Source organism: Tamandua tetradactyla, chromosome 8 (assembly GCF_023851605.1).
Source record: "Tamandua tetradactyla isolate mTamTet1 chromosome 8, mTamTet1.pri, whole genome shotgun sequence".
NCBI classification, from domain to species: Eukaryota; Metazoa; Chordata; class Mammalia; order Pilosa; family Myrmecophagidae; genus Tamandua; species Tamandua tetradactyla.
The window spans coordinates 124,440,413-124,466,228 of record NC_135334.1 but is presented as its reverse complement, the minus strand read 5'-3'; the positions used below and the strand labels follow the sequence as shown (position 1 = coordinate 124,466,228).

General features: G+C 37.5%; 1 protein-coding gene and 1 pseudogene across 9 annotated transcripts in view; one reads left to right on the top strand and one right to left on the bottom strand.

Moving 5' to 3' along the window:
- AGBL2 (AGBL carboxypeptidase 2) overlaps nt 1-25,816 on the top strand; it is a 72,677-nt gene that overhangs the window by 14,065 nt on the left and 32,796 nt on the right. The window lies entirely within an intron of this gene.
- Nucleotides 17,440-20,014, bottom strand: LOC143644964 (protein SDA1 homolog pseudogene; annotated as a pseudogene).

Genomic DNA, 25,816 nt, shown 5'->3' with positions numbered 1-25,816 from the left:
ATCCAAGAAAAAAAAGGAGACACAAATCATCAAAATCTGGAATATAAAAGAAGGTATATAACCACCAACCCTAGAAAAATCAAAAGGATTATAAAGTAATGCTATGAACAACTATGCCAGCATAGATTTAGATGAAATGGACAAATTCCTAGAAAGACACAAACTACCAAAAGTGACTCAGAAATAAATAAAATATCTTGGTGGATTATAGCAAGAAATTGAGTTAATAGTTAAAAGTATTCTCACAAACAAAATCCAGGACTAAATGACTTGGCTTGTAAATTCAATCAAACATTTAAAGAAGAAATAATACCAGTCCTTCACAAACAAAGAAGACAAGGAGGAAGAAATGTAATCCCAATTCTTTTTTGAGGCCAATATTATCGTGATACAAAGCTACACACAGATGTCACAAGAAAAGAAAACTACAGGCCAATAGTCCTCATAAATATAGATGTGAAATTCCTCAACAAAACCTAATTCAGTAATATAAAAAAAAATTACATACCATGACCAAATGGTATTATTCTTGGAATATAAGATTAGCTTAACATTGAAACTGTAGAGCTGTGTTCCAGTAGCCATGTTTCTTGAAGGTGATTGTATAATGATACAGCTTTCACAATGTGACTGTGTGATTCTGAGAACCTTGTGTCTGATGTTCTTTTTATCTATGGTATGGACACATGAGTAAAAAATATGGATTAAAAATAAATAATACGGGGAACAAATGTTAAAATAAATTGAGTAGATTGAAAACTAGTGATCACTGAAAGGGGTATAGAAAAAAATAGGGGAACAAAGGTTAAAATATACTAGGTAGGTGGAAATACTGTAATCAATGGGAGGGAGGGGTAAGGGGTGTGGTATGTGTGAGTTTTTTCTTTTTTCTTTTATTTCTTTTTCTGGAGTGATGCAAATATTCTAAGAAATGATCATGGTGATGAATACACGACTATGTGATAATATTTGAGCCATTGATTATACACCAAGTATGGAATGTTCGTATGGTAGGAATGTCCTGTTTGTATGTTTTGTTTTGTCAATAAACAAAAACACCTTTAAATGGCTACTTTGAATTCAAGAGATGAAGAAAGATCTTTTTAGGATGTTGTACTTTTCTTAATGGACTCTTGAACTTGTACTTTTTGTAAAAGACAATAGTAAATACTTATTTTTTGGAGGGCTAGGTGGTGGTGGTGATGTACTCTGTGTGTGTCTCTGAATATAAAGCAGTACCCAGAGGGTTGCCCCAGGGGCAACGTGTATGGCCTTTTTAGCCTTACCCAGAAAAGGCGGAGATATATTTGTGGTGGTGGGGGGGACTATTTAAAACACTGGTTTATCAGCTAAAGTGACTTTTTTTATGCCAAGAAGTATTCAGTTTCTTTTTCTGTAAAAATGCATGTTTCGAATTAAGTCTCTATTAACATTATTTGTTATTAAAAAAAAAGATTGCCTTAACATCTAAAAACCAATTATGTTATATACTATTTTAATATAATAAAGGGCAAAAAGCACGTGATGGAGAAAAAGCATTCATCAAAATGAGACACCATTCATAACAAAAATTGTTAACAAACACAGGAATAGAAGGAACTTCTTTAAACTGATAAAGAGCATCTATAAAAAACCTACAGCTTCCGGAGAAGATGGCGGCTTAGTAAGACGCACGGATCTTAGTTTCTTCTCCAGGACAGCTACTAGGGGAGTAGAAACGACACAGAACAGCTCCCAAAGCCACAACAGAGATAAAAAAGACAGCGTACCCCATCCTGGAACGGCTGGCTGGCTGAGAGAAGCCGCTCGGGTGAGATCGCCGAAGCATGCGGGCTTCACCGGGCGGGGAGGCAAGCGGCCGGAGTTACTCCCTTCCCCCTTCCCGGGCCGGCTGGGAGAATTGGAGAGGCGGTCCCCTGAAACCGCGGCGGCTGGCGCACACACCATGCGCGCCCCCCCAGACCAACTGAGAGAATTGGATCGGAAATCCCCAGGCCGCGGAGAACGGTGACGGGTGGGGGAGGCCCCTTCCAAACCCGTGACTCCCCGGGAACGTTCACTCTCCCGGGCAGGCCTCTGCCGCTGGCTCCCTCCCGCCACGCTTGTCGCCCCGGGCCAACTAGGAAATTCGGACGGGCGCTTTCCTGGGCTGTGGCGGACTGCAACCCTCCCCGCATTCGGACCCCGGGCCGGCTCAAGCCGCTTCGGCTAGCGAACCTCCCGGACAGCGAGAGTTTTCCAAAGTTAAAGGTGCAACAGCACCTTTTACTGGTGGGACCCGCAGACAAACGTGTGCCACGAGTGCCACCTACTGGGCAGGATGAGAAAAACAGAACCCAGAGATTTCACAGAAAAATCTTCCAAACTTTTGGATCCAATACCCAGGGAAATCTGTCTAAATGCGCAGACGCCAACAGAAGATAATGGATCACGCTCAAATAATTGAAAATATGGCCCAGTCAAAGGAACAAACCAATAGTTCAAATGAGATACAGGAGCTGAGACAACTAATGCTGAATATACGAACAGAAATGGAAAACCTCTTCAAAAATGAAATCGATAAATTGAGGGAGGACATGAAGAAGACATGGGCTGAACATAAAGAAGAAATAGAAAAACTGAAAAGACAAATCACAGAACTTATGGAAGTGAAGGACAAAGTAGAAAAGATAGAAAAAACAATGGATACCTACAATGATAGATTCAAAGAGACAGAAGATAGAATTAGTGATTTGGAGGATGGAACATCTGAATTCCAAAAACAAACAGAAACTATTGGGAAAACAATGGAAAAATTTGAACAGGGTATCAGGGAACTCAAGGACAATATGAACCGCACAAATATGCGTGTTGTGGGTGTCCCAGAAGGAGAAGAGAAGGGAAAAGGAGGAGAAAAACTAATGGAAGAAATTTTCACTGAAAATTTCCCAACTTTTATGAAAGACCTAAAATTACAGATCCAAGAAGTGCAGAGCACCCCAAAGAGATTAGACCCAAATAGGCGTTCTCCAAGACACTTACTAGTTAGAATGTCAGAGGTCAAAGAGAAAGAGAGGATCTTGAAAGCAGCAAGAGAAAAACAATCCATCACATACAAGGGAAACCCAATAAGACTATGTGTAGATTTCTCAGCAGAAACCATGGAAGCTAGAAGACAGTGGGATGATATATTTAAATTACTAAAAGAGAAAAAACTGCCAACCAAGACTCCTATATCCAGCAAAATTGTCCTTCAAAAATGAGGGAGAAATTAAAACATTCTCTGACAAAAAGTCACTGAGAGAATTTGTGACCAAGAGACCAGCTCTGCAAGAAATATTAAAGGGAGCACTAGAGTCAGAACCGAAAAGACCGAAGAGAGAGGTATGGAGAAGAGTGTAGAAAGAAGGAAAGTCAGATATGATATATATAATACAAAAGGCAAAATGGTAGAGGAAAATATTATCCAAACAGTAATAACACTAAATGTTAATGGACTGAATTCCCCAATCAAAAGACATAGAATGGCAGAATGGATTAAAAACCAGGATCCTTCTATATGCTGTCTACAGGAAACACATCTTAGACCCAAAGATAAACATAGGTTGAAAGTGAAAGGTTGGGAAAAGATATTTCATGCAAATAACAACCAGAAAATAGCAGGAGTGGCTATACTAATATCCAACAAGTTAGACTTCAAATGTAAAACAGTTTAAAGAGACAAAGAAGGACACTATATACTAATAAAAGGAACAATTCAACAAGAAGACATAACAATCATAAATATTTATGCACCGAACCAGAATGCCCCAAAATATGTGAGGAATACACTGCAAACACTGAAAAGGGAAATAGACACAAATACCATAATAGTTGGAGACTTCAATTCCCCACTCTCATCAATGGACAGAACATCTAGACAGAGGATCAATAAAGAAATAGAGAATCTGAATATTACTATAAAGGAGCTAGACTTAACAGACATTTATAGGACATTAAATCCCACAACAGCAGGGTACACCTTTTTCTCAAGTGCTCATGGATCATTCTCAAAGATAGACCATATGCTGGGTCACAAAGCAAGTCTTAACAAATTTAAAAAGATTGAAATCATACACAACACTTTCTCGGATCATAAAGGAATGAAGTTGGAAATCAATAATAGGTGGAATGCCAGAAAATTCACAAATACGTGGAGGCTCAACAACACACTCTTAAACAACGAGTGGGTCAAAGAAGAAATTGCAAGAGAAATTAGTAAATACCTCGAGGCAAATGAAAATGAAAACACAACATATCAAAACTTATGGGATGCAGCAAAGGCAGTGCTAAGAGGGAAATTTATTGCCCTAAATGCCTATATCAGAAAAGAAGAAGAGGCAAAAATGCAGGAATTAACTGTCCACTTGGAAGAACTGGAGAAAGAACAGCAAACTAATCCCAAAGCAAGCAAAAGGAAAGAAATAACAAAGATCAGAGCACAAATAAATGAAATTGAAAACATGAAAACAATAGAGAAAATCAATAAGACCAGAAGTTGGTTCTATGAGAAAATCAATAAGATTGATGGGCCCTTATCAAGATTGACAAAAAGAAGAAGAGAGAGGATGCAAATAAATAAGATCAGAAATGGAAGAGGAGACATAACTACTGACCTCACAGAAATAAAGGAGGTAATAACAGGATACTATGAACAACTTTACGCTAATAAATACAACAATTTAGAGGAAATGGACGGGTTCCTGGAAAGACATGAACAACCAACTTTGACTCAAGAAGAAATAGATGACCTCAACAAACCAATCACAAGTAAAGAAATTGAATTAGTCATTCAAAAGCTTCCTAAAAAGAAAAGTCCAGGACCAGATGGCTTCACATGTGAATTCTACCAAACGTTCCAGAAAGAATTAGTACCAATTCTCCTCAAACTCTTCAAAAAAATCGAAGTGGAGGGAAAACTACCTAATTCATTCTATGAAGCCAACATCACCCTCATACCAAAACCAGGCAAAGATATTACAAAAAAAGAAAACTACAGACCAATCTCTCTAATGAATATAGATGCAAAAATCCTCAATAAAATTCTAGCAAATCGTATCCAACAACACATTAAAAGAATTATGCATCATGACCAAGTAGGATTCATCCCAGGTATGCAAGGATGGTTCAACATAAGAAAATCAATTAATGTAATACACCATATCAACAAATCAAAGCAGAAAAATCACATGATCATCTCAATTGATGCAGAGAAGGCATTTGACAAGATTCAACATCCTTTCCTGTTGAAAACACTTCAACAGATAGGAATACAAGGGAACTTCCTTAAAATGATAGAGGGAATATATGAAAAACCCACAGCTAATATCATCCTCAATGGGGAAAAATTGAAAACTTTCCCCCTAAGATCAGGAACAAGACAAGGATGTCCACTATCACCACTGTTATTCAACATTGTGTTGGAGGTTCTAGCCAGAGCAATTAGACAAGAAAAAGAAATACAAGGCATCAAAATTGGAAAGGAAGAAGTAAAACTATCACTGTTTGCAGACGATATGATACTATACGTCGAAAACCCAGAAAAATCCACAACAAAACTACTAGGGCTAATAAATGAGTACAGCAAAGTAGCAGGCTACAAGATCAACATTCAAAAATCTGTAGCATTTCTATACACTAGTAATGAACAAGCTGAGGGGGAAATCAAGAAACGAATCCCATTTACAATCGCAACTAAAAGAATAAAATACCTAGGAATAAATTTAACTAAAGAGACAAAAAACCTATATAAAGAAAACTACAAAAAACTGTTAAAAGAAATCACAGAAGACCTAAATAGATGGAAGGGCATACCGTGTTCATGGATTGGAAGACTAAATATAGTTAAGATGTCAATCCTACCTAAATTGATTTACAGATTCAATGCAATACCAATCAAAATCCCAAGAACTTATTTTTCAGAAATAGAAAAACCAATAAGCAAATTTATCTGAAAGGGCAGGGTGCCCCAAATTGCTAAAAACATCTTGAGGAAAAAAAACGAAGCTGGAGGTCTCGCGATGCCGGACTTTAAGGCATATTATGAAGCCACAGTGGTCAAAACAGCATGGTATTGGCATAAAGATAGATATATCGACCAATGGAATCGAATAGAGTGCTCAGATATAGACCCTCTCATCTATGGACATTTGATCTTTGATACGGCAGTCAAGCCAACTCACCTGGGACAGAACAGTCTCTTCAATAAATGGTGCCTAGAGAACTGGATATCCATATGCAAAAGAATGAAAGAAGACCCCTCTCTCACACCCTATACAAAAGTTAACTCAAAATGGATCAAAGATCTAAACATTAGGTCTAAGACCATAGAACAGTTAGAGGAAAATGTCGGGAGATATCTTATGGATCTTACAACTGGAGGCGGTTTTATGGACCTTACACCTAAAGCAAGAGCACTGAAGAAGGAAATAAATAAATGGGAGCTCCTCAAAATTAAACACTTTTGTGCATCAAAGAACTTCATCAAGAAAGTAGAAAGACAGCCTACACAATGGGAGACAATATTTGGAAATGATATATCAGATAAAGGTCTAGTATCCAGAATTTATAAAGAGATTGTTCATCTCAACAACAAAAAGACAGCCAACCCAATTACAAAATGCGAAAAAGACTTGAACAGACACCTATCAGAAGAGGAAATACAAATGGCCAAAAGGCACATGAAGAGATGCTCAATGTCCCTGGCCATTAGAGAAATGCAAATCAAAACCACAATGAGATATCATCTCACACCCACCAGAATGGCCATTATCAACAAAACAAGAAATGACAAGTGCTGGAGAGGATGCGGAGAAAGAGGCACACTTATCCATTGTTGGTGGGAATGTCAAATGGTGCAACCACTGTGGAAGGCAGTTTGGCGGTTCCTCAAAAAGCTGAATATAGAATTGCCATACGACCCAGCAATACCATTGCTGGGAATCTACTCAAAGGACTTAAGGGCAAAGACACAAACGGACATTTGCACACCAATGTTTATAGCAGCGTTATTTACAATTGCAAAGAGATGGAAACAGCCGAAATCTCCATCAGCAGAAGAGTGGCTAAACGAACTGTGGTATATACATATGATGGAATATTATACAGCTTTAAGACAGGATAAACTTATGAAGCATGTAATAACGTGGATGGACCTAGAGAACATTATGCTGAGTGAGTCTAGCCAAAAACTAAAGGACAAATACTGTATGGTCCCACTGATGTGAACAGACATTCGAGAATAAATTTGGAATATGTCATTGGTAACAGAGTCTAGCAGGAGGTAGAAACAGGGTAAGATAATGGCCAATTGGAGTTGAAGGGATACAGACAGTGTTAACAGGACTAGATACAAAAACGCAAAAATGGACAGCACAATAATACCTAATTGTAAAGTAATCATGTTAAAACACTGAATGAAGCTGCATCCGAGCTATAGGTTTTTGCTTTGTTTTGTTTTGATTTTATTATTATTTCTTTTATTTTTTTCTCTATATCAACATTCTATATCTTTTTCGGTTATGTTGCTAGTTCTTCTAAACCGATGCAAATGTACTAAGAAATGATGATCATGCATCTATGTGATGATGTTAAGAATTACTGATTGCATATGTAGAACGGTATGATTTCTAAATGTTTGGTTAATTTCTTTTTTTCCATTAATTAAAAAAAAAAAAAGAGAAGGGGTAATTGGAGCTGAAGGGATACAGACTGTACAACGGGACTGGATATAAAAACTCAGAAATGGACAGCACAATACTACCCAATTGTAATGCAATTATGTTAAAACATTGAATGAAGCTGCATGTGAGGTACAGGTTTTTTGTTTTTTTTTTTCTTTCTATTATTGTTTTAATTCTTATTCTGTGGTCTTTTTATTTCTTTTTCTAAATCGATGCAAATGTACTAAGAAATGATGAATATGCAACTATGTGATGTTATTAAGAATTACTGATTGTACATGTAGAATGGAATGATTTCTAATTGTTTTGTTAATTCTTTTTTTAATTAATAAAAAAAACCTACAGCTAATTTTTTAGTGAAAGAATAAATATTTTCCCACTAATATCAGTAAAAGGCAAGGTTGTCTGTTGTTACTACTTCTATTAAACATTATGATGAAAGTAGTAGCCAGTGCAGCCAGGCAGGAAAAAACAAAAGGCATTCATATTGAAAAGGAAGACCTGAAACTTAGTTCATGGTGACATGATCTTATATATAGAAAATTCTGCAAAATCCACAAAAATCTACTAGTATTTTTATAGAAAAAAAACTCAATGAATGAGTTCAGCAAAATTGTAATATACAATATACAAAAAATAATGTTATTTATTCTATACACTAACAATTGGCAATCTGAAAATGAAATTAAGTAAACTTCATTCATATGTGCATCAAAAAATAAAATGCTTGGCAATAAAGATAATGAAACTTGAACACTGAAAACTGAGAAATACTGCTGAGAGAAAACAGAGCTATTTAAGATTTTAAAAGATCTAAATAAATGGGAAGATTTCCCTGTTCATGAATTGGAGGACTCAGTTGTTAAGATACAGTTCTTCCCAAATTTATCTAATGATTCAGCACAGTCCTTTCAAAATCTCAGCAGGCTTTTTTATAGAAATTGACAGATTGACCTCAACTTTAAATCGACATGCAGATGTCCCAAAACTCGTTTTGCAAAAGAAGGAAAACCCAAGTGGACTCACACTTCTCACTCTTTAAAACTTACCACAAAGCTACAGTAAATCAAGACAGTGTGATCCTGGCATAAAGAAAGACGCATATAATGATGAAACAGAACTGAGAGTTGAGAAGTAAACCCTTGCGTTTATGTCAATCCGTATATGTATTGTTATATACAAAGATGTCAAGCCAATGTAATGAGGAAATGATACCATTTTCCACAGATGTTGCTGAGACAATTGGATATCATATGCCAAAAAAAAATTATACCATTACCTAACACAATAAGTAAATAAATAAAAATTAATTGAAAACGGTATATCTTTTAGAAAAATGTTTATAAGAATACAGGGGCCTAGATTGTAAGCTCTTATAGCAGACACATTTAGTCTGGAGTGGTAATTATTATTCCTTGGATTTTTTTCCCAATTTTTTTGTTTTTTTTACATGGGCAGGCACCGGAAATCGAACCTGGGTCCTCTGGCATGGCAGGCAAGCATTCTTGCCTGCTGAGCCACCATGGCTGGCCCTATTCCTTGTATTTTGAGAGACTGTTACATAACCTGGTATTTAGAAATAAGAACAAAGCCAATCAGGTTGGGGTTCATTAATTCAGAAAACAGATAAGAAAGACATTGTCTATATTTTAGAACTGCACATACTCTTTCAAACAATGGAAGAAAGATTTACTTGGTCTGAAAACTGGATTTTCTGTAGCACATAATTTAATTCAACCTATCTGTATAGCTCATTTGAACAGTTGAAACACAGGAAGCGCAGAATAAGAAAGAGGTCCTTTAATCCTGTATAGCTTATTGTAATGCCTGGATACATCTTGGAGTATATTAAGCAGATAATCAAGAAGTACTGGCAAAGTCCCTTGAGGGATGGGAGAAAAAATATGGAACTATTAAACTTCACTATCAGGGAATCCCCTAATACTGTGTCAAACTTTAGGGACACCCAAATCAGTAGGCCAAGCTCTTGATCGTGAGACTTGCTCTTGTGAAACTTATGTAGATAGTAGAGAAGCTTAGCTTACCTGTAGGCATGCCTAAGAGTTACTTCTGGAGGGCCTCTTTTGTTGCTCAGATGCAGCCTCACTCTGTAAGCCCAACTCTGCAAGTGAAATCATTGCCCTCCCCACCTACATGGGACATGACATCCAGGAGTGAAAGTCTCCCTGGCAGTGTGGAAGATGACTCCCAGGGATGAGTCCAGTCCTGGCACCATGGGATCAACAATACCATCCTCACAATAAGGGGGGAAAGAAGTATAACTAATAAAGTATCAGTGGCAAAGAGAGTTCAAATAGAGTCAAGAGGCTATTCTGAAGGGTTGCTGTTATGCAAGCTTCAGTTAGATATTGCTACCTGTCATAATCTGCCAGACCCCAAACAGGACGATTACGGCCAATCCTAAAGAACACCTAGGGCAATATATAAGATTCCACAAGGGTTCTGTGCACTAGAGTAACTTTCCAGAAACCTACAACCTCCAGCTGGGTCACTGGACCAGATAAGTTCTGAAACCTAGAGGGCCCAGCCTCTCCAGAACATCAGATAATTCCATCTACCTACCCCATATTAGTGACAGACCCTTCTAGCATGAAAAAGGTAGAATGGCCATAGCCCAAACACCCCTAAAGAGAGGGATAGAAAGATTAAAGGTGATGGTGGAGTTATACAGAGAAGATAAGATTTAACAAATGAATACGAATGCTGAACCATTACATTGATATCTGTTTTAGTGTCTAGTATCATAGAGCAGCTAGAAGTAAAAACCTAAAATTGTGGAATTGTAGCCCATGCCAAACTCTGAAATATATTCTACAACTAATTGTTGTGCTGTGCTTTGAAATTTGCTTTTTTGTATATATGTTATTTTTCACAAAAAAAGTCAGTTGTGATGATAAAATATTTATTCCTTTTAGCTTCCTATATTCTGGAGCAGCTTGAAGGAAAAATCTGAGAGGATCATATGGTAGCCTATGACAAACTCTGGGATCTGTCCTGTAGCTACTTGTTGAAGAGTGCTTCGGAAACTATTGCTTTTCTCTTTCTTTGCTTTGTATATGTATAATACAATTAAAAAGTTTTTCAATTAATTAAATTAAAAAGCAGATTATGAGCCTAAATGTAAGAGCTAAAACTATAAAACTTTTAGGAGAAAACATCATTTTGCATTAGGCAAAGAGTTTTAAGATACAACTCCAAAAATGTGTTCCACAAAAAAGAATTGGTAAAGTTGACTCCATCCAAATAATTTTTAGTCTTAAAAGACACCATTTTAAAAATGAATAGACAAACCAGAGACTCCAAAAAAATATTTGCAGATCCTTCAACTCAAGAAGATGTTGCCTGCCATGCAAGAGACCGCATTTTATTCCCAGTCCATGCACCCAAAAAATAAAAAGATGAACAGCCCAATTAAATGTGGACAAAAGATTTGAATAGGCTTTTTGCCAAAGACATACAGATGGCTAGTAAGCACATGAAAAGATGCTCACATTATTAGTCATTAGGGAATTACAAATTAAAACTACAGTGAGATATCACTTCACACCCACTAGAAAAAAGACAAGTGTTGGTGAGGATGTGGAGCATGTGGTAATAGTAATATTTAAGATAGAAGGAAGGGGAGTTTAATGTTAAAGAACAGTGAGCCAAAGAATGAAATAATAACCTCCAGGAAGGGAGGTAAATGTTGAATCAATTATTGCAGGATGATCAGCTGGTAAAAGGGGGGTGGGGGAGGAGCATGCATGGAGAGGTGGAAAGCTGCCAAGAATGACACCCTTTGTCATTACTGAAATCGTCTGATGCTCACTGTATACGTACTCAAAAACTTGAAAAAACAAATGGCAGAATTTATGGAAATGAAAGGCACGAGAAGAGGTGATGAAACACAATGGAGACCTACAGCAGCAGATTAGAAGAGTCAGAAGAAAGGATTGGTGAACTAGAGGACAGGACTTCTAAAATCCTACACACAAAAGAACAGATAAGGAAAAGAATGGAAAAATATGAGTAGGGTCTCAGGGAATGACTATATGAAGTACATGGATATTTGTGTTATGGGTGTTCCAGAAGGAGAAGAGAAGGGAAAGGGGGCAGAAAGAATCATGGAGGAAATTATCACTGAAAATTTCCTAACTCTTATGAAAGACATAAATTACAGATCCAAGAAACATGATGTACCCCAAATAGAATAGGTCTGAATAGACCTACTCCAAGACACTCAACTAATCAGATTGTCAAATGTCGAAGACAAGAGAGAATTCTGAAAACAGCAAGAGAAAAGCAGTCCATCACATATAAGGGAAGCTCGATAATTCTGTGTGTGGTTTCTCAGCAGAAACCATGGAGGCAAGAAGGCAGTAGTATGATACATTTAAGATTCTGAAAGCAAAAAACTGCCAACTAAGAATTCAATTTCTGGCAAAACAGTACTTCAAGAATTAGAGTTTAAAATATTATCAGATATTGCAAACCATTGATTGTACACTTTGGATGATTTCATAGTATGTGAATATATAATATATATATCAAAAATAATTAAAAAGATAATTAAAGAAAATGACTTGAAAAAATATTGTCAGACAAACAGACACTGAGAGAGTTTGTGAACAGGAGACCTGCTGTATAAGAAATGCTAAAGGGAGTACTACAGGCAGATAGGAAAAGAGAAGAGTGTAGAAGTGAAGATTAGCATGACATATGCAAGAATGTGGATGTGCACTGAGGACATTATGTTGAGTAAATTAGCCAGAAACTAAAGGACAAATACTGAATGGTCTCACTAATATGAACTAATATCAATGAGTGAATTTTGAGAGTTAAAGTTGAGAACACAGGGTATTGGGAGATAGAAGGTAGAGATTGGGCATTGGATACCAAAGGAAAACAGAATATTCAATAGGATTGATTGTAAAGAGCCAGAAATGGATGGCACAATATTATCTGATGGTAGCACGATATTGTAAGTATACTGAACAAAGCTGAGTGTGAATATGGTTGAAGGCTAGGAGCATGTATGACACCAGAAGAAAAGATGGAAGATAAAGCCTGGGACTGTAAAACTTAGCAAAACCTAGAGTGAACAATGATGTGGACTAAATGTACAAATAAAGGAATGTCTTTACTTGATGGAGAACAAAATAAATGTCCACAGCACAAGGTGTTGAAAATGAGATGGAATATGGAAAAAATACAATCAATGCAAACTAGGGTCTATAGTTAACAGAAACATTGTAATGTGCTTCCATTGAATGTAATAAAGGCAATATACCAAAGCTCAATTTCAATAAGAGGGGGATATAGGGAAGGGATATGGGATTCTTGGTGATGGTGGTGTTTCTCTTTTTTCTCTTATTTTTTATTTTTCATTCTTTTCTCTCTTTTTCTTTCTTTTAGAAAGAAATGAAAATGTCCTCATATTGATTGTGTTAGTGAATGCATAACTGTATGATTATACCAAGAACCAATGATTATTTACTTAGGATGAACTGAATGGTGTGTGAATAAAATTGTTTAAAAATAAAGATACAAATTGTAGAGAAAATGTGGAGTTCTGCAGTTATGAAAGTCATCATTACCCCATTTAGCAGCTATTTAAAAAGCTGAAAAGAGATCAGACTTCAATTAGAGATACCGATGAAGTTAATCTGATTAGGACTAAGGTAAATCGGACTACAGAGTAAAGGATGATATTGACTATATTTCAAAACTTCAGCTTCTGTGTGAGACCAAAGGAAGAGGTGTCTATTTGGTGCAAAATTTAGCTTTCTGTAGCAAACTGTCTAAATTTAGGTTGTATAGTCTGTTTATTTGAATACCATAATTACATGGAACCTTGAATAGGAAGTAAGATCTTGTTGTATTGTACAGGTTAGAGTGATACCCTGATATATTCCAGGTAATTTGGGCAGAAAATTTAAAAGTAATTGTGAAGTCCTCTTGAGGTATGGAGGGAAAATATTAAACCTCCTCCCACTTTATTCCTTATGCAACTTATTCCTGCAAAGGAAAAGCTAAGCCAATTTATAATTAAGCTTAAGGGTCACCCCCAGAGAACCTCTTTTGTTGCTCAGTGTAGCCTCTCTCTCTAATCCAATTCTGCAGGTAAACTCACTGCTCTCCCATTTATGTAGGACATGACTCCAGGAGAGTAAATCTCCCTGGAATCATGGGTCAGAACTCCCAGGATGAGCTGGGACTTGGCATCATGGGATTGAGAAAGACTTCTTAACCAAAAGGGGAAAGAGAAATGAAACAAAATAAAATTTCAGTGCTTGAGAGATTTCAAATAGAATCGAGAGAGCATTGTAGAGGTTATTCTTACCCATTATATAGATACCCGTTTTCAATTTTTAATTATATAGCTCTTATGGTGTGACTGTGTGCTTATGAAAACCTTGTGATTGACACTTGTGTTAGTTTGAAAACTGCCGGGTTGCAATATACCAGAACTGGAGCAGCTTTTGTAAAGGGGAATTTAACAAGTTGCAAGTTTACAGTTCTAAGGAAGTGAAAGTGTCCAAATTAAGGCACCAAGAAGAGGTTCCCTTCATTCAAGGAAGGCCCATGGGTCAGGAACACCTCTGGGAAGTCACATGGCTGGATCTGCTGGTCCCTTATTCCTGGGCTCCATTGCTTTTAGCCTCTGTTCCTGTGGGGGTTCCTCAATTTGCTTCTCTTGGCTTCTCTTGGCTTTCTCCAGGTTCTGACTTACTCGACAACTCATGGCAATGTCTTCTGGGCTCCAGGCATCTCCAGACATCAAGTATCTGTTCTCCAAGTGTCGGCATTTATGTCAGCTCTACTCTGAAGTTTCTGTAGGCTCTGTCATTTCTGACTCTCCAAAGTGTTTCCTCTTTTAAAGGATCCCAATAAACTGATCAAGACCCACCTGGAATGGATGGAGTCACATCTCCATCTAATCACAAGATCACACCCACAATTGAGTGTGTCACATCTCCATGGAGACAATCTAATAAAAAAAATGCTTCCAACTACAGTGTTGAATCAGGATTAAAAGAAACAACTGCCCCTACAAGATTGGATCAGGATTAAAACATGACTTTTCTGGGGTACATAATACTTTCAAACTGGCACAGCACTCCTTTTATCCAGGGTATGAACAGATGAGGAAGAAAATTAAGACAAAACATAAAAAATGAATCAATCTCTGTTTAAATGAAAATTATCAGAAAGGAAATTTTATTGGAGAAGGGATATGTACCAAGTGTAGTTAGTATAAATGAAATCTGTTAAATGAGTGAAGTTAAGGGCAACTCCTGGATAACAACAGGAATGGGAGGAAGGGTCTGAGATGTTTATATCCCCACCCTATAAGAAGAGCCATTTATAGCTGAGAGACCAACTGGAATGTAATTGCACTTGCTCCTCCCCACTGCAGTGATTAGGAGCTCTCCTCATGTGAATAATATTACAGTGGAAAAGCCACATGCAAATAAAGTAAATAAGGTGAAGCAACTCATAATCTACCTCACTCCACCCTATGGGATGTCTGAAGAGTGGTTTAGGAGACACTGAACAATGTACAAAGTTATAAGTAGATGGGCTTGGGTGTAAATAAAAAATATATACTGTCCCTGCAACCTCAAGAAATTCTTGAGTAGTATAAGCCTGTTTTACTTCTTCTTGACCTGTTGTAGTCATTTTCAATTAACCTGATGACCAAGAATCCACACTGTACATCTGTTCTATTCAGAGTTATTATTGTAAAGGAGGAAACCCTCGGGTTGAAAGATGATAGAACTCATTCTCCTGATACGGCAGCTTTTGTGAATTGTCCTGTCAGACACAATTACGGCAGCTGCTTTGATCTTCCTGTCCTTGGATTTAACAAGGAGAGTTGAGCCCCACACTATTGGAGGAATGAGGAAACAATAATCTGGGAAGATGAGACTTCAAGGGGAATTCAGGAGTTTGTCAGTGTGCTAGTTTGAAGCTGTGCATAATCCAGAAAAATATGTCCTTAAAGTTAATCAATTCCTACAGGTGTGAACCCATTGTAAATGGGAGTTTTAGATGAAGCTGCTTCAGTTAAGGTGTGGCCCACCCCAATTAGGATGGGTCTTAATCCTATTACTGAAGTCCTTATGAGTGGAATGAAATTCAGACAGAGAAAGCCATGCAAGCAAGAAGCTGAAATCAAAGAAACTTGGAAGAGAAGGGATAGACCAGCAGACACTGCCATGTGCCTTGCCATGTGACAGAGGAGCCGAGGATCATTGGCAGCTGGTCTTGGGGGAAAAGAATCACCTTGATGATGCCTTGATTTGGATATTTCCCAGCCTCAAAACCATGAACAAATACATTCCCATTGTTTAACCCGAACCATTTCATGGTGTTTGATTTGAATGGCCTAGGAAACTAAAATAGTCAGTTTAAGGGCTCCAGTGCAAGTACATGCTATGAGAAAATTGGGGGGAAAAGGAAAGAGACTTTTTGTGAAATGGAGGTGTGGGTTTTGAATTTGATCTTCTTTATTGTATTTGAGAATATCAAGAAAATACTACAATTCCTATACTTTTCGGTTGCTTGCCTGTGCTTTAATTGCAACTACACGAAGAGGTTGAACTGTATGGGGCCTCAGTTTTTAATCAGATTACGTATGCTCTTGCTTCTGTTTCTGCTCCTAGTTCCACTGCTGCTTGTTTTTTTCTTTCACTGAGCTCTTTATGTGCTTGCTTTCTCCCTTGCTCTCAGTTATTGTCCACGTGATTATTTGCATACAGAAGCAAAAGTCATCATCTGAGCATATTCACTAATGAACTGACTACCTATAAAAGTAGACCCCAAATGTTACTATTTGTTTAATGCTAGCTTGAATCCTGCTTCACCTTTGTTGGTGTCGGTCACTTGCTGATTGATGGACATTGTTGACATCTGACAATATAATGCAACTACAATAAAGATTAACTACAAAGTGAAATTGTAATCCTTACAAGAGAAGCAGTATTTTATGAAGCTGATGGATGTTGAAGAACTGCTTGACATATATTATTGAAAGTTCATTGTTAAATGATGTTCTAGACATTTTTCATCAGTTAAAAAAAAATCAACAAAATATGACAAAATCACTTTTCTGGACACGGATATGAATACTGTGGGTCAAAGTGAATTCTTTGGGGAAACTATGAAATCTTAAAATAGTTTTATGAAAGTAACTGCAAAAACTAAAGATGTCAGTCAAGATGGCGGCTTAGTGAGGATTGGGATTTAGTTCGTCCTCCAGAGCAGCGAATAAATAGCCAGAAACAGTACAGAACAATTTCTGGGGCCACATGAGTGACTGGACACACAGCATACCCCAGTCTGAACAAGCTGGACCAGCTGCGATCACACCCAGACCCATGAGTTCCCCAAGCCACTGAGGCTGGCGCCCCTCCCCCACAGGCTGTTTCCAAGCGGGGAAAGGAAAGAGACTTTACCAGCAGGGGCTGAGTACAACCAAGCTCCAATTATGAAATTAATTTTAAAATTCTGACTACTAAATATAGGCCCCCAGCTCAGCTGAACCTCAAGTCAAAGGGTTGCTGGTTTTTGCCCTGGCGCAGAGAGGGCAGGGCTGACAGAAAAAGAATAAAGAAAACAAAACAGTAGAGGTTTTTTGGATCAGACAGTAAATAATACTTGAAAGGGTCTAGGCCCTGAAAGAAAGGAGGGGGCACATAGGACCTGGATATACACAGAGCAACATACCAACTTTTTTTTTTTTTCTTAAACCCCATCCCCCACAGGGTCGATTTGTAAGGCCTCTATGACCCCACAGAAACATGAACCTATCTCTACTAGAGAACTATTTACATTGTACTCTAAACACACATATACACACTGCCTCCCACTAGGCTATGAATGCCTTGAGTGAAGGGGTTATGGCTCATTCACTTTTGCCCACAGTAACACAGTAGGCACTCACTAATTTTTTTGCATGGATGCTAAAGAAATGATTTTACAATATTGCTACTGCTTACATTTTAAACATTCCTGCCATAAATTAAAAATAAAAATGTCAAACTACTATTAAATATACTATAGTTTCTAAAATACTATAGTTTCCAAAAGCTTCTGCACTTTTTTAATGTAAACAAACATTCTTGATTTACTAGTTTTCAGAATAGTGAAACAAAAACAGCATTTTTCTGGGAATGGAAAAGTTGCTTGGCAGTTACTTCATTCTTTTTCTCTTTTTCAAAAGTGCATCTCGTAAGGCCATCTGTTTTTCTCTGAAGGAACGTTTATTTTTTGATCGGACATTCTGGCTATACCGCATCATCATGAAGTTCTTCTGTTTCTTCTTCTCTTTATTTGTGGAACTGGAAAATGGGTTCATTTTGGTTTTCTTCCTCACAGTCTTTTCGGTCTGTCTTACCAGCCATTGCGGTTGCTAGTCTTGTCTCCTTGTCAGACTTTGGCTTTTTATGAAGGCGCTCAATGTCCCGAAGTGAAAGTAACTCGCCCCTGGGCGTCTCATCACTGTCTATTTCAATATATTTCCTCTTTTCAGCTTTCCCAGGAGCAGCACTGAGTTCTTTCTTCATTTGAGCCATGCGGATTTTCTGGAAGTCTTCCTGAGTTAAAACCCGACTAGTACTGACGGCTGCAGCTTTGGCTTTCTGCTCTTCCATCGGCATGCTATTCAGCTTCTTGGAAATTTCTTGCTGTTCTTCATCAGAAGAGTGGTGGACGTCCACCACTCACCGTCAGCCTCCTCCTCCTCCTCACTGAGACTGGCACTTTCCCACCCATCTTCATCATTTTCAGCATTCTCTTCCTCTTTCTCAACTTCCAGAACTTCCGCTCCTGGAATGTAATCTTTAGTATCTAATTCTCCATATTCTTGAACCCTTGCTTCAACTGAGGCTTCTTGTAGGCTTACCCCGGAATTTCTTTTGCAACATCTGAGGATTTAGTGTTCGGAAGAGTTGAATCAAAGTTCTAGCAGACATCATCACATTCTTATCTTTGTGTGTTTTATACTGGGCCAGGTCTTGGAGAAGTTCTTCATTCATGGCTAGAGGACATCGAGCTGTTATCTCTTTTATAGCATTGATTCCAACTGTCATGACTTCGCCAGAGTTCTTGTCAGAAACAAAATTGTTGGCCACAGTCATGAGCAATGACTGAATGATCTCTGGGGGTACCAGGTGATGAGATGCTTGTGCAGCAAACAGAAGGATCTTTGTTACTTCTCTTTGGTGGGGCTGCAGAAACCTCTGCACAAAGGGATAGAAGTTAAAGAGAAAAAGCTCATGAATTCCCACCAATCTCGAGATAAGGTTCGTGAGCATCATCTTCACTTCAAACCTCTCCTTAGAGGTCTCTAGTTGCTTGAGTAATTTTTCTGCAAAATCCTGGGGATCATGAATCAAATGAATAGCCGAAAAGTTAAACACTTCTGGCTTTTTCTTCTTCTTTTGTTTCTTGAGCACTTTCATTGCTTTTTCCAACCTTTTCTTGTGTTTGGAGCTTTTCTTCCCTGTGGCATACTGCACTAGCAGGTCTCTTGCTGTTGGTCCTTCATCTTCGGATTCTGAGTCACTGTCCTTTTTCTCCTCTTCATCTTTCCCTAGGAAAAATGTCAAAGCAGCAACTAATATCTTGGTGATTTTGGAGAAACATGCAGTTGTGATAACATTAACAGTTTTGGCATCATTCCAGATATTTCTTGTAGAGTTCAATCATCACATCCAAAGATATTTTGGCTGCAGTTGCATTGCTGTCTCTTAACATGGTGTACATGAAATTCTGTAATACTATATTCACTTTATTGTTCTTGTGTTTTGCATTTATATTCTTGATATCAGTCACAATATGAGTGTACAAAGTCTTTCGCAGAAGTTTATCATGGCAACGCAGAAGTTCAAAGAAAAGTTCTAGTAAACTTGATGGATTGATGAGATTCTTATTTCTCAGTAAGATCAAAGCTTTGCAAAATGTCATTCGAAGATCTGGATCCAAGACAGTGTGATTGTAAGAGAGCAGATCTTTCAGATCTTGAGGAAAGTTACGCAGATGTTCTGGGTAGCAGTGACCAATCTGTGCCATAAACATCACTAGCTCTGCCAGTTCTTTGCTGGGTTTATTTGGTTGTAATTTGAAAATCTCCACATTGGATTTGTAGTGATTGTATTGCTGCAGAAACTCCTCGATGTAAGCCGGTGGGTCCCGCTTGATCAGATTCTGCAACTGCGGCAGATTGTTGGGCAGCTTGTTGTTATTCCTGGTGGACATACTGACTGCAGACTGGCTCAGCAGCGAAGAGGTCTGAGAAACACACACCACTTCGCAACATACCAACTTAAGCTCTTGATTAGCAAACCTGAGGAATGGGGGTCCTACTCTAAAAAGGATTTTTCTTTTTTTTTCCTGTGGCTGTTTCAACAGCTTGACTACTTTTTGGATACAACTGCAAGGCTTCTCAGGTGCCAGCTGCCCCAGGCATGGGCAGAATTAAGCTTATTTGAGTGTATGTCTGGAGCCTGTGCCTTCCCCAGGAGTGGGGTGGGGCCCAGCTCAGGTGGAATCCTCCCTCAAGGAAGTCAGACGCCAGGGTCTGGAAAAGTGAAGTGATTAAAGCCAGCATACAACCTCTCCTCTGTCTCAACCACCCCCAGCAGGGAGAGCCTGCTGAAGTTAAAGGCACTGCAGCACCTTTAACTGGTGGGACCTGCAGGCAGACAAGCGCCACATACCAGGCAAGATAGGAAAAACTTCATAGGAAAATCTACCAACCTGCTGTTTCTCACCCACAGGGAAAACTGATGCAGGTGACTCTTTCCTCCTGACAGGAGGCCAGTTTGGTCTGGGAAAATCTGGCTAGGGTCTATAATACCTAAGTAGACCCTCCTAAGGTGAGGGAAAGGCACCATACAGGCAGGGCAAGAAACAAGAACTGAAAAAGTCTGATCTGTTAAACAAAACCTAAGCTAGAAGTCTGGAATAAGTTGAACTGAATGTCAAAGAACAGACAGACAACAAAGTCATCCAGCAAGAAAATCCTAGGTAAAAAAAAGTGAAAACAATCTCCAGGATAAACTTTAAGGAATTTAAATGCCTAAACACCAGCAAAAAATAGTGAATCATCTGAGGAAAATTGAAGATATGGCCCAGTCAAAGGAACAAATGAATAATTCAAATGATATACAGGAGTTGAAACAATTAATTCAGTATTTTTGAACAGACATGCAAAATCTTATCAAAAACCAAATCAGTGCATTGAGGGAGGATATAAAGAAGAGAAGGAATGAACAAAAAGAAGAAATCAAAAGTCTGAAAAAACAGATCACAGTACTTATGAGAATGAAAGGCACAGTAGAAGAGATGGAAAAAAAAACGATGGAAACCTACAATATTAGATTTCAAGAGGCAGAAGATAAGATTAGTGAACTGGAGGACTGGACATCTGAAACACAACAAGTAAAAGAAAATATAAGGAAAATAATGGGAAAATATAAGCAGAGCCTCAGGGAATCAAATAACAAGATGAAGCACACGAATATACATGTTGTGGGTGTCCCAGAAGGAGAAGAGAAGGAAACAGGAGGAGAAAAACTAATGGAGGAAATTATCACTGAAAATTTCCCAACTCTTATGAAAAACTTAAAATTATGGATCCAAGAAGTACAGCATACCCCAAACAGAATAGACCCAAACAGATGTACTCCACGACACTTACTAATCAGATTGTCAGATGTCAAAGTAAAAGAATCCTGAAAGCAGCAAGAGAAAAGCAATCTATCACATACAAGGGAAGCCCAATAAGACTATGTGTAGATTTCTCAGCAGAAACCATGGAGGTGAGAAGACAGCGGTATGATATATTTAAGTTACTAAAAGAGAAAAACTGTCAGCCAAGAATTCTACATCCAGCAAAATTGCCCTTCAAAATGAGGGGGAAATTAAAACATATTCAGACAAAAAATTACTCAAAGAATTTGTGACCAAGAGACCAGCTCTGCAAAAAAACACTAAAGGGAGCACTAGAGACAGATACAAAAAGACAAGAGTGTAGAAATGAAGACTATCAGTAAAGATAAAAAGAAGAAAAGTAGGTATGACATATATGATCGAAAAGACAAAATGGTAGAAGAAAGTACTGCCCTTACAGTAATAACACTAAATGTTAATAGATTAAATTCCCCAATCAAAAGACATCTAGACTGGCAGAATGGATTAAAAAAACAGGACCCATCTATATGGTGTCTACAGGAGATGTATCTTAGACTCAACGATAAACATAGGTTGAAAGTGAAAGGTTGGGAAAAGATATTTCATGCAAACAACAATCAGAAAAGAGCAGGAGTAACTATACTAGTATCCAACAAATTAGTCTTCAAATGTAAAACAATGAAAAGAGACAAGGACACTATGTATTCATAAAAGTAACTATTCAACAAGAAGACAGAACAATCATAAATATTTATGCACCGAGCTGGATTGCTCCAAAACACATGGGGCAAACACTGAACAAACTGAAAAAGGAAATAGGCACTCTACCATAATAGTTGGAGACTTCAATTCCCTGCTATCATCAATGGACAGAACATCTAGACAGAGGATCAATAAAGAAACAGAATTTGAATAATACAGTAAATGAACTAGACTTAACGTTTATAGAGCATGACACCCCACAACAGCAGATACATCTTTTTCTCAAGTGCTCATGGATCATTCTCAAGGATAGACCATATGCTGGGTCATAAAGCAAGACTCAATAAATTTTAAAGGATTGAAATCATGCAAAACACTTTCTCAGATCATAAAGGAATGAAGTTGGAAATCAATAACAGGCAGAGGACCAGAAAATTCACAAATATATGGAAGCTCAACAACACACTCTTAAACAACCAATGGGTTAAGGAAGAAATTACAAGAGAAAACAGTAACTATCTTGAGGCAAATGAAAATGAAAACAGCCTATCAAAATTTATGGGATGCAGCAAAGGCAGTGCTAAGAGGGAAATTTATTGTCCCAAATGCCTATATCAAAAAAGAAGAAAGAGCAAAAATCGACAAATTAACTGTCCACTTGGAAGAACTAGAGAAAGAACTATCCCCAAAGCAAGCAAAAGGAAGGAAATAGCAAAGATTAGAGCAGAAATAAATGAAATTAAGAACATGAAAACAATCAAGAAAATTAACAAAACCGGAAGTTGGTTCTATGAGAAAATCAGTAAGATTGATGGCCCCTTAGCGAAGTTGACAAAAGAAGAAGAGAGAGGATGCAAATAAATAAAATCAGAAATGGAAGAGAAAACATAATCACTGGCCCCACAGAAATAAAGGAGGTAATGAGAGGATACTATAAACAACTTTATGCTAATAAACTAGACAATGTAGATGAAATGAACAACTTCCTAGAAAGGCACGAACAACCAACATTAACTCGAGAAGAAATAGATGACCTCAACAAACTAATCACAAGTAAGGAAATTGAATTAGTTATTAAGAAGCTCCCAAGAAAGAAAAATCCAGGACCAGATGGCTTCACATGTGAATTCTATCAAATGTTCAAGAAGGAATTAGCACCAATCCTGCTCAAACTCTTCAAAAAAATTGAAGAGGAGGGAAGGCTACCTAACTCATTCTATGAAGGCAACATCATCCTCATACCAAAGCCAGACAAAGATAGTGCAAGAAAAGAAAACTACAGACCAATCTCTCTAATGAATATAGATGCAAAATCCTCAACAAAATTCTCACAAATCTAATCCAACAGCACATTATAAGAATTATACACCATAACCAAGTAGGATTTATTCCAGGTATGTAAGGTTGGTTCAACATAAGAAAAAATCGATTAATGTAATACACCATATCAACAAAGCAGAAAAACGACGTGATCATCTCAGTTGATGCAGAAAAGGCATTTGACAAAATTCAACACCCTTTCTTGTTGAAAACACTTAAAAGGATAGGAATAGGAGGGAACTTCCTCAATAAGATAAAGGGAACATATGAAAAAAACACAGCTAACATCATCCTCAATGGGGAGAAATTGAAAACTTTCCCCCTAAGATCAGGAACAAGACAAGGATGTCCACTATCACCACTGTTATTCAACATTGTGTTGGAGGTTCTAGCCAGAGCAATTAGACAAGAAAAAGAAATGCAAGGCATAGAATTGGAAAGGAAGAAGTAAAACTCTCACTGTTTGCAAATGATATGATACATATGTTGAAAACCCCAAAAAATCCACAGCAAAACTACTCGAGCTAATAAATGAGTACAGCAAAATGGCAGGTTACAAGATCAACACTCAAAAATTTTAGTGTTTCTGTACACTAATATTGAACAATCTGAGGGGGAAATCAAGAAAAAATCCATTTACAATTGCAACCAAAAGAATAATATATTTAGGAATAAATTTTACTAAAAATACAAAAGACCTATACAAAGAAAACTGCAAGAAATTACTAAAAGACAGAAGACCTAAATAAATGGAAGGGCATACTGTCTTCATAGATTGGAAGACTAAATATAGTTAAGATGTCAATTCTACCTGAATTGATTCACAGATTCAATACAATGCCAATTAAAATCCCAAAACTTACTTTTCAGAAATAGAAAAACCAATGACCAAATTTATCTGGAAGGGCAGCATGCCCCCAAATAGCTAAAAATACCCTGAGAAAGAAAAATGAAGTTGGAAGTCTCACACTACCTGACTTTAAGGCATATTATGAAGCTACAGTGGTCAAAACAGCATGGTACTGGCATAAAGATAGATATACTGACCAATGGAATTGAATAGAGTGTTCAGATATATCCCTTCTCATCTGTGGACAATTGATCTTTGATAAGGCAGTCAAACCAACTCATTTATTAAAGAGACTGCATTACAGAACAGTCTCTTTAATAAATGGTGCCTAGAGAACTGGATATCCATATGCAAAAGAATGAAAGAGGATTCATATCTCACACCCTACACAAAAATTAACTGAAAATGGACCAAAGACCTAAACATAGGTCTAAGGCCATAAAACTTTTAGAAGAAAATGTAGAGAAATATCTTATAAATCCTATAATAGGAGGCAGTTTTCTAGATCTTCATCCAAAGCATGAGCATTGAAGAAAGAAAGAAAGAAATAGGAACTCCTCAAAATTAAACACTTTTATGTATCAAAGAACTTCATCAAGAAAGTAAAAAGACAGCCTACACAATGGTAGACAATATTTGGAAACGATATATCAGATGAAAGTCTAGTATCCAAAATATATAAAGAGAATGTTCAACTCAACAACAAAAAGACAGACAACCCAATTACAAAATGGGCAAAAGACATGAGCAGACACTTCTCAGAAGAGGAAATACAAATAGCCAAAAGGCACATAAAAAGATGTGCAACTTCCCTGGCTATTAGAGAAATGCAAATCAGAACCACAATGAGATATCATCTCACACCCACCAGAATGGCCATTATCAATAAAACAGAAAACAACAAGTGCTGGAGAGGATGTGGAGAAAGAGGCACACTTATACACTGTTGGTGGAAATGTAAAATGGTACAACTGCTGTGGAAGGCAGTTTGACAGGTCCTCAGAAATCTAAGTATAGAGTTGCCATGTGATCCAGCCCACCATTGCTAGGTATCTACTCAGAGGACATCAGGGCAAGGACACAAACAGACATTTGCACACCAGTGTTTATAGCAACATTATTTACAATTGCCAAAAGATGGTAACAGCCCAAATGTTCATCAACAGACGAATGCTAAACAAGCTGTGGTATATACATGATGGAATATTATGCAACTGTAGGAGAGAATAAAATTATCAAGTATGTAACAACATGGATGGACCTTAAGGACATTATGCTGAGTGAGGTTAGCCAGAAACAAAAGGACAAATACTGTATGGTCTCACTGATATGAACTAACATTGATGAGTGAACTTGGAGAATTTCAGTTAAGAACAGAGGCCATCAAGAGATAGAAATAGGGTAGATATTGGGTAATTGGAGCTGAAGGGATACAGATTGTGCAACAGGACTGACTGTAAAAATTCAGAAGTGGATAGCACAATAATACCTAACTGTAATACAATAATGTTACTTCACTGAATAAAGCTGAATGTGAGAA